Source organism: Anas acuta, chromosome 3, assembly GCF_963932015.1.
Source record: "Anas acuta chromosome 3, bAnaAcu1.1, whole genome shotgun sequence".
Classification (NCBI taxonomy): domain Eukaryota; kingdom Metazoa; phylum Chordata; class Aves; order Anseriformes; family Anatidae; genus Anas; species Anas acuta.
Window position 1 is genome coordinate 52,593,655 of NC_088981.1, and position 12,197 is coordinate 52,605,851.

The following is a 12,197-nucleotide window of genomic DNA, read 5'->3' on the forward strand; positions in this document are numbered from 1 at the left end:
GGGTGCATGAGGAAACATGGTGATGAGCACCTATAACACTGTTAGCAATCTGATGGATAACTTTGAGCTAGCGTACAACTATTTCTGCAGAAAAGAAACATGCAGGATGGAAATGTGACCAAATCAGAAAATACTAGTGTATATATGCAAAAGAGTGCTGTTCTCTACCCAACGCCATGGAGATGCTGCATGTCAAAGCCCTGCAACAACCATGTACGCTACAGGCCTATTAAGTGCAGCTGCTCTTCGCTGACCTCAGTTTCTAAAACAGAAATAAATAAATAAATAAAAAGCAACACAGACATACCTAGCAAGCAGAGCTCCACATGAAGACCCTAGGTGCAACAACCTATGTGAAGTGATTTTGCAGGCTCTAAGCAGCTGCAGACACCATCTCGCAGAAGGCCTGTGTCAAGACCAGAGCCTCTATTTGGTCTATTTTTAACTGTAAGAAATGCACGTATGATTCAGTGTCATGAACCTCCCTACTCTCTTTACCTGTTGAAGGATGACGCCGATCCTGTATTCCCCCACCTTCCACCTCCAAGTGTGTTGAAATATCTGCCTGTCATATTTTAAAACAGACCTCACCTTATGTTGAATAACAGCCACTAATATGATCCTAGGCCACCAGACTGTGCAGTTGGTCATAAGTGCCTGAAGCTATTGAGACTTCTTCAGTATGCCTGTTGGGGAGGAATGAGCAACTCAAGCCCTTCACCCTCAAGTTATCAGCTGCCCCATATTAGGTGATGGATGGGCAAGCATTTTCTAGAAGTGCTCCAGGCAAGGATCTGCTACCAAAAATCACTTCCCATAGAAACCTCCATGCCACCTTTGTTCCTGCAATCACCTGAGGAAGTTGCTTCTGTGAGGGAAGAGGGGAATAAAATAAAAAGAGAGTCTTGACATCCTGCTTTTCTTCCTTAGCCTCCAGGCTTCTATTTTGGGTAAAATGGGCAAATTCTTCTATTTTGGGTAGAATGGGCAAATGCTTCTTCACCGAGCATCTACCAGGAGCTGAGGGGAAGGGGATGGATGGAAGTACGTCAGCTGGCTGCAGTCTTCTAAGGGTCAGTTCTGAGTCACCCAGTCATCATTGTTACCACTTAACAAACAGGATGACCAATGCCTTCCACAAATGACTAAGTGGCTATAACTTTTATTTTCACTTTTCTCTCTTCTTTTTATTGGGTCTGGTTTCTCACGTCAACACTTCATAACCGTCTTTAAAGTCAAACTTTCAAAGAGTATCCTCCCAGACTCAGTTATACATGTTAAAGGGAATTGAATTTCCAACCTAACAGCCTGAAATTCAGCAGCACCAGGGCCACATCCTAGCTGAGGTATTTCTCTCTGGGCTGCCTTACTCTAGAAGCAGGTTGACATGGTGGAGCACATGGAGGTACAGGACAACACATGCCCTCATTCCTACCTGCTTTCCCACATAAACATGTGTCAGAGGCTTGTCCTCTGCTGTGCTGGTGCACTGCTGGGTGGATTGCTAGGATTATTTGCATTACTCAAATAGCCACACTTCTGAGGAGAGGCTGAAGTGTGAGGCAGGAGTATCCTGGAGTCTAAATCCATTTTATATGTCACCTGCTGGACTGTGGTGCTGTAGAAAATGCTTCCCAGAAAAAAAACTAGCTGTTAACAGTATGATAGTTGCAAAAAATGGTCTGCAGAGGAACACATGTTCTAAACACATTGTTATTAAGGAACCATCTAATTATAATATTTTGGTGATCTGATGATAATACCTCACTGAATTATCAAAAGTAATAACATCTCAATATATATATATATATATGTTTAGAATATTATATGTTCATCTTCTTTTCTACTTGAAAAATGCTGTTACTCTCAATGTTTCAGCATCATCAATTCAATTGAATAATCAATATTTTCCCTGGAAGAGCATTAAGAAGATAGAATCAACATAATTTATTGTTCTTTAGCAACAAATCTATTGTGTGATGATCAATACTATGATAGGCTCAATTTAACATGACTATTATGGACTTACATACATGTATGTGACTGCTAGGTTTTAAACTTGTCAGTAATAACAAGAAACATGACATAAACTGGCATCTACACCTTTGCAATGTAGATATTGGAGCTAATACACCTTTCACTCAATGATCAAATGCTTCTATGTTCAATGAAATTATTGCAAAATTATGCTAATGAAAACCACAGGAAAATCAGGCCCCAAAATCATTCTTATAGCCCAGAAATTATGTAGACACAGTTTGAACTGATCCTCATATTCTGTAAATCATATTGATGCTTTGATTTACAGCAGCTGAAAAATCTGTCCCACCAAATATAAATTATAGGCTTCATCTGAGAGAAAAATCCCTGGGAGGCTTCAGCTGATATAGAATCTATGTTCTGTTTCAACGTGTTGAGTCTGTGTATTATCAGTCAAAATCTTTAGTTGCTGAATAGCACACATTATACTCATGCGTAAGTAATGCACGGACAAGTTCAATAACCAAAGCTGTGGTCTCAGATCTCCCCTTTCCTTCCCAACCCGCAGCAGGGATTTCAAAATGAGTCTTTCTTTCCACCTCCATGGCATTGCTCATATCTGCAAGCCTTTACCCCTGGCTTTCTGTCGTGGTGCACAACCCTTTTAACCTCTCTGTTTCTTCCTTCCAAAGTACCTTGGAAGTACAAAACTCTTTCTTTCCATGTACTTGGGACAAAGCAGGACACTCAGCTCAGTTATCAGAGGATGTCTATCATTCCAGTGCTTTTCTTCCTGGGTATTTTTAGGGATGTGTATCTTTCCTGAGAGATGGGTCAGATATATAAATATATGGTAATTTATTCACTCTAATTACTTTTTAAGTTCCTACAATCCATCTATCTAGAAAGTAGGTATACTATCCCTTGAGCAACTACAGAAGTTGCTTACATTGCTTAAAACATTTGGAATGTGAATAATGCATTTTTCCTTCTCAAACAGGCTTCAGTCACTGTAGACAGGAATAAGATGAGGCAATTCACCACAGTGTCCAGAGATGTCTTGACACCACAATCTGGGACTATGTCTGTTGTATTGCATAGCCTCCAGTGATTTCCCTTCACTTTACTGCTTTGGTTAGAGATCTGAATGCGAACCATTACCCAATAAATTCTCATTGCCATAAAGGTAATTAAGATTGTGGGCCAAACTTTAACCATGTTTTAAATGTTGCAGTTTCAGTAAAGATCTTTCTCTACTAAAAGTTCAACTGGTGGTGTTAGAGCAGTTTAGCCAGTTCTCTGTGGCTACCTCTACACAAGCAAATTACAAGTTACCTTAGTAGGCTCGTGGGCACTGAAATACCTTATCCTGTATTGTTAGAGCCATTAGCCTGTACCGACTAGCTTTTTCCCAAATAATTGCTGTGTACTGTTCAAAAGTTAATACAGTTGGTGGAGATTGGCTTCAATGGGTCATGTGCACACAGCCCACCTCTTTGGGAGGCTCAGGGTGTTTGTCAGCATAGATATGGGCTGTCAGCCTCAATTACTATGAATGTTCCTGGGCATTTTCATTTTGCCATCTTAAGCATGGCTTAAAACTGTGTATACTCTTAGCACATTAGCATATTGCAAAGCAGAATTTACCCTAAACACTACTGGATGGGCTTTAAGATAAAATAAATCATTTCCATGAAAACTAGGACTAATATTGAGTCCAGGAACTGTTGCCACACTCAGCAGATAACCAATACTTTCTTAAACCTCTGTAACACACTCAAACATTTGATGTCTAAAAATGTAGCCTACATTATGAATACCTTAAGGCATAATTACTACTACGGTGATTATTATTTCATGAAAAAAAAAAAATAATAAGCATGTATACTAGTTAGAATGCCTGGGCTGAAATGGCTGAAAGCTAAGGACATGTCCCTGTTACATAAAGCTTTAAAACTATTTCTTTTTCAAGTAAAGGGATGAGTATGCACATGTAGTCTATCTTCAATCAATAATACAGCAATGTCATCATAGACAACTGTTTCAATAGATTAAACCACCCCCAACCTCTTTGTAATTCAACATGGTGGGAGGAGAAGGTCATGGCTTTATTCATTCCTCTATTAAAATTAAGAAGAAGATGTATTAACTTTGAATCCACATGATAATGTCTACAAGCCTATATACTGGGCAATAGTTTACATTTTAATTAAAAGAATAACTAGAAACTGAAAGACTCAAAGATATTTTCAGTGCAGTAATATTTAAAACTAAACAGTGATAAAACAAGGTAATTCAAGGAATATGTAAGTTTGAAAAAGCACTGGTTAATACATCAATAAAAAGATAAATTCAATTATGTTTTCACATCTTGGGCTCTAACATCTTTCTCAAATAACTTTTGGAAATTAATGATAACAACATTATTATTAAATTCCAGCACTGTGCTGGAATTTAGTGCAAACAGGAGTTAAAATCTTTATGCATGACAAATATCTAATGAAAGGTAAAAATCTTCGGTACTTACGTTATTTCAAGATCTTCTCTTTGCCTTCTCTTCTTTAGCAGAGGACCCTTACTTTAGATGCATGCGTGGGTACTGGTATTGTTGCTGGCATCATGAAAACTGTCAGTTCCTGAGATTAGATATGATTTTATACATATTTATAGCAGTGTAAAGAAAAGAACATCAATATAAAGCTAGCCAAAAGTTGGATGATTAAATTAATACGATAGCAAACTTGAAATCAGGGCCAAGTTTAGTACTCTGAATGTGAGGTGGCACCCATGACAAGAACTCTGATGTTCATTACAGCAAACCCGGCAGCAGGATTAAAAAATATCCAGAATCACTGCATGAGTGTGACTGTTTCTGAAAGGTTGTATCAGTGAGGGTTTCCACAAGGGAGGTCTGCACAGGCTTACTCTGAAATTGTGTTCAAACTGCCCTGGCCCAAGATCAAGAACCATGTGTGCATGAACAAAACTGCTGTCTGAAAAACCTTTGCAGAGCAGGTAAGAAGACAGCTTCGTCTCTCTGCCCTGGGGGCTAAGTGCTGACTGATTTTTTGTTTTGTTTTGTTTTGTTTTGTTTTAAGTAGAAAAGATTGTATGTACATGGGTTAAATGTGTGAAGGTGTAATGGTACATCTCTTGCCACCTGGGAGAAAGTGGCCAGAATGGCAAAACAGTGTGGTGATTCAGCTTCTTGGGCACTACCTGTGACAAGTTAAAATTATATTTTAGTAAATTTATAGATTGTAAATAAGTTGTATTTTATAAATATGTAACACAACTTGAAATTTGGGAAAGGAAGCAAAAATGCCAGTTTAAAACTCTGTACATCCAAAATAAATTCACAACTTCAGAAATTTTTATATGACCTGCCTACTTTTAGCTAGCTCCTGTCACAATAGTTGCAGAGAATAAGAACTAGTATTTTACATCTAACATACTTTGTATTAAGATTACGTAAATTATCTATAGATAAATACAATAAATACATGTACAGAAAACCCTGGAACAGAAGTATTCTTAAACCTTATTTGCTGAATACAAATTTAACTGTTTTAAAATAAAGAATGTATGTAAATGTGGCAATGAAAACTTTCAGAAATATTTTGGAACTTTACAATTTTATTGAGAAATGTGTTGATTTCTTTGAAAGATAAATCTATTAAGTGCAAAATAAAGCAACAGTAATAAGCAATAAAGTAAGTGATGGCTTTTTCTTTCCAGTTTATAATCCTTGCAAATCCATAAGCTATAATTAATTTGTTATTAATAAGCTATATTTAATTTGTTCAGATAGAAGAGGAAAAGCTACAGTAACCCTCTACCATCCTCTCCACAATTAATATTTTTTACCCTCTTGTCATGTTAAAGGGAACTTACCAGAGTCCAACATTTGCCTGTTTAAGAGCTCTCCTAATGGTTTCACTGACACAGCTTCACAACATTTAAAGTAATTAGTAGGGCAAGAGAATAGGCATTGATAAATACACTTCATGCAGTGTTACTATTGTTATTATTACTTATGGTAATAGTGCTAGCAAAATGTTATCCCAGGTATTTCTCACCAAAGGGTGAAGGTGCAGAGCTTACCAGGGGGGCTTCCTGTCTCAGTGGAGAAGGAGCACAGCCCATCAACTGCCTCTGTTAGGTATTAGGTATTAGGCATTAGGTATTAAGCAGTTTCAGCTTTCTTCCCCCTGCTTTTCTTTTTCCTCACCCTTTTTTTTTTTCTTTTTTTTTCTTTTTTTTTTTTCCTAACACTAACTTTCTTAACACTAACTCCTAACAGTCTTTTGTATCTTAACCTTACCTATTCCCCCTCTGGGGTGATGTTTGGCATGATTTGGGTGAAGAGTTAAGTACTGTTAAGTCATATATGTCAAATATGTTTAACATGTACTTCATTAAGCTCATTATCCTTCAAGGATGTTAATTTTAATATTCATTTAACAAATAATGAAGCAAAAGCTCTGGGGACTGTGACCTTCAAGATTCTTCTGCCACCAGAAGTGGGCTGCCCTGCCACCACAAGATTCCTGCCTTCGGCAGCCTCTCATACCAAACTTGCAAACCTCCATCCACGAAGATTGCATAAGATATAAACAGAAGCAAGCTGCTCAACTCTCCTTTGCCCAACGCTGGTGCTTATCAGTGATGCTAACAATTCTGACTATTCTTCATACCTCTGGAGGCTCAAGTCACAGGCATGTCTTCCACTGATTTTTTTTTAATTTATTTTTATTTTTTTTTTCACAGAGAGTTACACTTACATACTCTAAAGTAACAAAACCATTTCTGCCTAGTTAGCAGTGCTAAAAGTTAATCCTGTGCTTTTACAAGAGCATAAATTTCCGTTTTCATCAGTCACATGAGCAATGACTATGTGACGTATACCTGAGTGGGCTGTACAAGTGTACATCATTCACCTGCAGTAAGAAGTTACATCAATGGGTGAATCCTACATCAGAAAGAAACACTAAGATTTTGTTACTTCTGATCTTCATCTGGTCTAAAAACTGTCTGAGGCATGATCTGAGACTGGTTTTATTGTTTCAGACAACTTTTTTTTTTTTGTACCTTTTATTATTATTGGTATTATTATTGTTGTTGTTGATATGAGTTAACCGCTTTAAAATATAACCAATTTAAACAAGAAATCTTTCTGCACATTCATGTTCCCTAAAAGCTTCATTGCTTGTTTGGGCACTGTGTACCATAAAATAGAAGATGCGCCTTTGATTTTCTACTTTAATTACTACAAAAAGCAGTTTGGATAGGAGAAGATATAGCCCCAGAATTTGGAGTCAGAAATTTCAGGATGTATTTGTAGCTGAAACCCTTAATGATCATGGAATAAGCATTTCATACCTCCCAGTTTCTTTACATTTAAAATAGAATAACAGCAGCTTTGATCTTGGTCACCAGGATTTATGAAATTAATATGTGAAATAGTAATTACTGAGATCTATTTTGCTTCAGTGTCAATATGTATAGATAGGACATTGATTTATTTATTTTTTAACATTAATCATATTCAAGACTATCATATAAACAAAACTCAACATGCTAAATTACTGTCAATGCCAGAAATTGGGGAGAACCTAACTATAGTGAGCTGCTCTGTATGAACTATGAAAATCTTGCTCTTGATTGAAACTACAGTGGAAGAGAGCCTTTATTCTGTCATGATATCTGATATACAGCAAAGCAGTTTTCATTCCTTTGAGAAAAACACAATTCAAATTTTAATCTGTTTACAAGAGTACCAAGAACACTGCAGAACATTACTATTTCTGACAAGAAATTAAGTACTCTGACTATTAACATACTGAGAGTATAAATAGAAATATGTAAGAAGTGCACTCCTTACATCTTTCATGTCTATTTCATAGCAGAGTGGAAGGACAATGGTAGTGGTGTAGGGCACTAAGACATATTAATAATTTATAATGTATTATATATATTTATATATTAATATACAAATATAAATACAGAAAATATAACAGCTATTTAATGAGGTGAAAAGACCAGAAAAACTATGAATTGCCTGGTTTTCCAAAACTCCCTATAAAATGTATTCTATGAGTCTGGAAGTCCTGCAGTATTTTTTTCTGCTTTATTTGTGTTTAATATCTGATATCTTACATGTTTTTTTACCCTGCTTCAACAGTTTTTTCCCACTACAGCTTCTCATTACTTATCACATAATAGTGATTAGCCATAAAAAAATTATAAAGACATGTAAGCAAGCCACAAACTTCCTGAGTTTTATTCTGGCACACATATTTTTTTATTTTATTTTATTTTATTTTATTTTATTTTATTTTATTTTATTTTATTTTATTTTATTTTATTTTATTTTATTTTATTTTATTTTATTTTAATCTAGTAGTACATAAGTAAATGCATTGCAGAGACTAAATGCTATTGTGCTGCCTTTTGTGAGATTATTTTTGTTGTTGTTGTTGTTGTTGCTTTTGGCAACACAGAGCTTTTTAATTTAAAAACATTATGTGTATTTTTACAAGCAGCTGGTGTTTAAAGTATGTTTGTAAGCAAATTGCAATTGATGTCTTCTCTGCTAATTTGGTACCCAGGGACAATCTTGAAAATTAGATCTACATATGACTAACGAAAATTTGTTGCACAATGTAATTAACTGAACCGAGGTAGACCCTCATAAAATGACACTAAATATGAGAGGTAAGTCTCAGAGGTCTTGTGTCATCGTGTTTGCGTTATGATTCATGCCTGAGCAAGCTACCACCTAAGTAAGCCCTTTGAAGGAGCTTTCATCGCTTTTGAGAAGGTGAACTGCGCACCCTGGTGGAAATACAGGAGATACAGGCAGAAAGCAAGAGTTTGAGGGAGCAGTAAATGTTGAAGCACCAGAACCATAGCTGGATTCATATAAAGTCCCTCGTGTGAAGCTGTAGCCACCGTGCATTACATCCTCCTGAAACACCCAGGAGCTTCATCTGAGCCTGGTCCTTCTGCTGTGCTCTTCTCGGCCAGTGGTGCCGGCATGGGCCCATCCCCACACCTCTTCGAGGTCTCACAGGGGCCACTCATATAGATAAGTACGCACATAGCATATAGAGGGCTACTGTGAAGAGCAGATGAAGACTGCCTGAACCTTATGTGCCCAGTGCACATGCTTTTGGTTAGATACTTTTGGTTAGAGCCAACGCTGACCTTCAGGATACTCTCGGTTTGAACGAGTCCTTGGTGTATCTCGTGTAACTAGGCCATTTACAGCAACATCAGCATCCAAACCTACCAGCCACGTTTGGCTATAAGGTACCATCAGATGTCTAGAAACCCTTCCTCTGTTCCTCACTGTGCCCCAGAGGGACCAGCTATGCCACCTTGTTCCATGGTTCCCACCCCTACCCCTAGTCCTGCCCCGTGGCCCTGCTTTTCCCCTGCCCCAAGTCTCACATGAGCCTTTTTCCCTCCTCCTTTTCCCCTTGCCATGCACAGCTGTGTCAGCCAAGGTCAGCAGCACTTCTGGCACCTCCCCAGAACCAGTCCAGCAGCACTTAGGAAGCGGGAAATGGAGCAGAGGGTGTCCACAGTTCCCTCTGTGTCCTCAGTAAAGCCCCTGCCCAGCGAGGGGACATCCTTGGGACCATCTGTGAGGCCACAGGCTGGCTCTGCCACTACAGCTGACTGAGAGCTCAACTTGGCTTGTATCCCTCCCCAGCACCAAACAAATGCCTGCAGAGTAGTCAGCAGACACGAGGAACTATGTTTTTTATTTGTTGTTGAGTTTTGTTTTTAATTTTTACATCTTAATTTCTCAAAATACCTCCCAAGCCTTGTCTCGTGTGAGTACAATGCTAAAGTACAGTGAACTCACTTCTGAACAGAAAGTGTGGAGCAAGACTAAACCTTAAGGGACAAACCCACAGCTGCTGAACCATCTCAGTGGCCATTACAACAACATGTATTCTTTTGTTTGAACCTCATGAGTATTTCTGTATGTGCCTACAAGTTCAAGGACACCCTTGTAATTTTGTTTTCTGTTAGAAATATCAACATTTTGTTTTCCACCTCTCCTTGTATGCCCCTAGACTTCTTCAGGGGAGAAACAACTCCAACAAAGTAATGTTAATATCAAGCGGCCCTGACTTGACAAATTGTTCATCCTCAAGTAGAGACTCCCACTCTAGCAGGTCCCCACCTCTGTAACTCCTCATCCTCTATTACAAAGATTAAATTCATTAGATGGATAACCCTCTTTTCTGTCATGGGAAGTGTATTCCAAAATCAGATAGATAGATATTTTGCAAATTGGCAGCGTTAGCTTCTGCTAGAAGACAAGTCCAAGTCACTCTGTAGCAGTCACACAGCTGATGCTTAAGTTGATCAGAAACCAGATAGCAAATCCCTTTCTCTTCCCCAGGTGGAACAGTCCCAGCTCTCTCAGCCTTTCCTCACAGGAGAGGTGCTTCAGTCCCTTCATCATCTTTGTGGCTCTTTGCTGGACCCTTTGCTGTATGTCCACATCTCTTTTTTACAAGGGAGCCCAGAACTGGACACAACGCCCCAGGTGTGGCCACACCAATGACAAGTAGAGGTGAAGAATCACCTCTCTCAACCTTTGTCCAGTGCAGCAAGAATACCATTAGCCTTCTCAGAAGCAAGGGCACATTACAGATATTTTTGTTTAGACCTATGCTGGTGGGATGGCTCTTAAACACTGCTTCAGAGTCATGGCTTTGCTCTCTGCTTGTCACTACACGGGCACAAGGTCGACAAAAGAAACTTTATGTTTTAGGTCAGACAATCATGTCTTGAAGAAGACATGTATTTAGCAGCAGTATAAAGCTTTTATAGAAAGTGCATGTATTTGTTTAGGTGTAGCAAACAAATACATATTCTGATAAATATTTTTCAAACGAATGTCAAAATAAGTAAATGAATTCAAGGTTTGGGATTTGTTCTTTTAATCACAGATTTATTGTAATCACCCTAGACCAGAGTAATTGGATGGCTAGCTATAGTCAGCGGAAATGCAGGAAATATACTCTGAAGTGAGCAAGAAGGAAGTCAATGAATCTGGCCTCATGCAGTGTTTCAAGAGCACCATCTTGTGGTTTTCCCTTCCCAGAACATACTTTATATTTTTAAAATCTCTATACTACACCACAATTTCCTCAATAGGGATGTCAGCCCTTGGACTTAGGAGTATATATTCTGGGAGTTGATGAGGCAATTCTTATTGCCATCTTAATCTAGATCCTTTTTTTTTTTTTTTTTAAACTCTGTGAGTCAGAGAAGGATACACTATTTTACTATTTTTAGTCTTTACTATTAAATATTCTGAGCTTTTTTTTAAAAAAAAAAAAATATTTTATTAATATTTTTTATAGTGGTTGCTGCCAGAACTTTATGTTTTAAACATTTAATCAAACAAAACGTTCAGCATTATAAAACCTAGCTTGTTTTCAGTGGAGTATTCAGCTGCTGACAGAATACCAGCAGATTTGCCATGGGCTAGACATCAGTCTCCCAGGAAAACAGGGAGGTTGTGTGCTAAACGAAGGTGCCAAAAGTTGTGCCAACAGTTGCATGGTTGAAGTAAGCTTTTTTTTTTTTTTTTTTTTTTTTTGGCTTGGTTCTTCCATGTCTCATGGTCCTCATGGCACAAAACCTGCTGCTGGAAGATAAATTACACTGATATGCCCATGCAAACTCATCCTTATTTTTAAAAGTGATTATATCATCAGTTTAATAAACATCTGACATTTCCTTAGTTTTTCTGGTTGCTGTGGTGGGACAGCTGAAAATGTCTTTAATGTTTTCCAAAAAGAAGTAAGCACCTCTTTGAACTGCTCAATAGCAACAGATGACCTCCTTGGGTTCTTCAGATTAACATCATGAGTGCAGGAGAGAAGAGTTGTCAAGTGTGGATACTTACTGTTGATTTTCAAGAAGTCCTAAATCCCTGCCTCTACCTCCCTCACAGGGAGAGGCAATTGGGGTGAAGGTAAGAACCATTCTGGTATCAAAGCTTTTCAGGCTGGGGGAATGGCTACTAGCTGGGGTAATTTACAAAGCAGAAAAATGCCCTGCCCTTTCTTTTCATGTAGGTCCATGCCCAGAGATAAGCATAAGATAAACTTGGAGAAATTTGCATTGCACCAACCAGCTAAGGAACTCTTTCATCCTGCACTGGTAACACATATATTATGGGT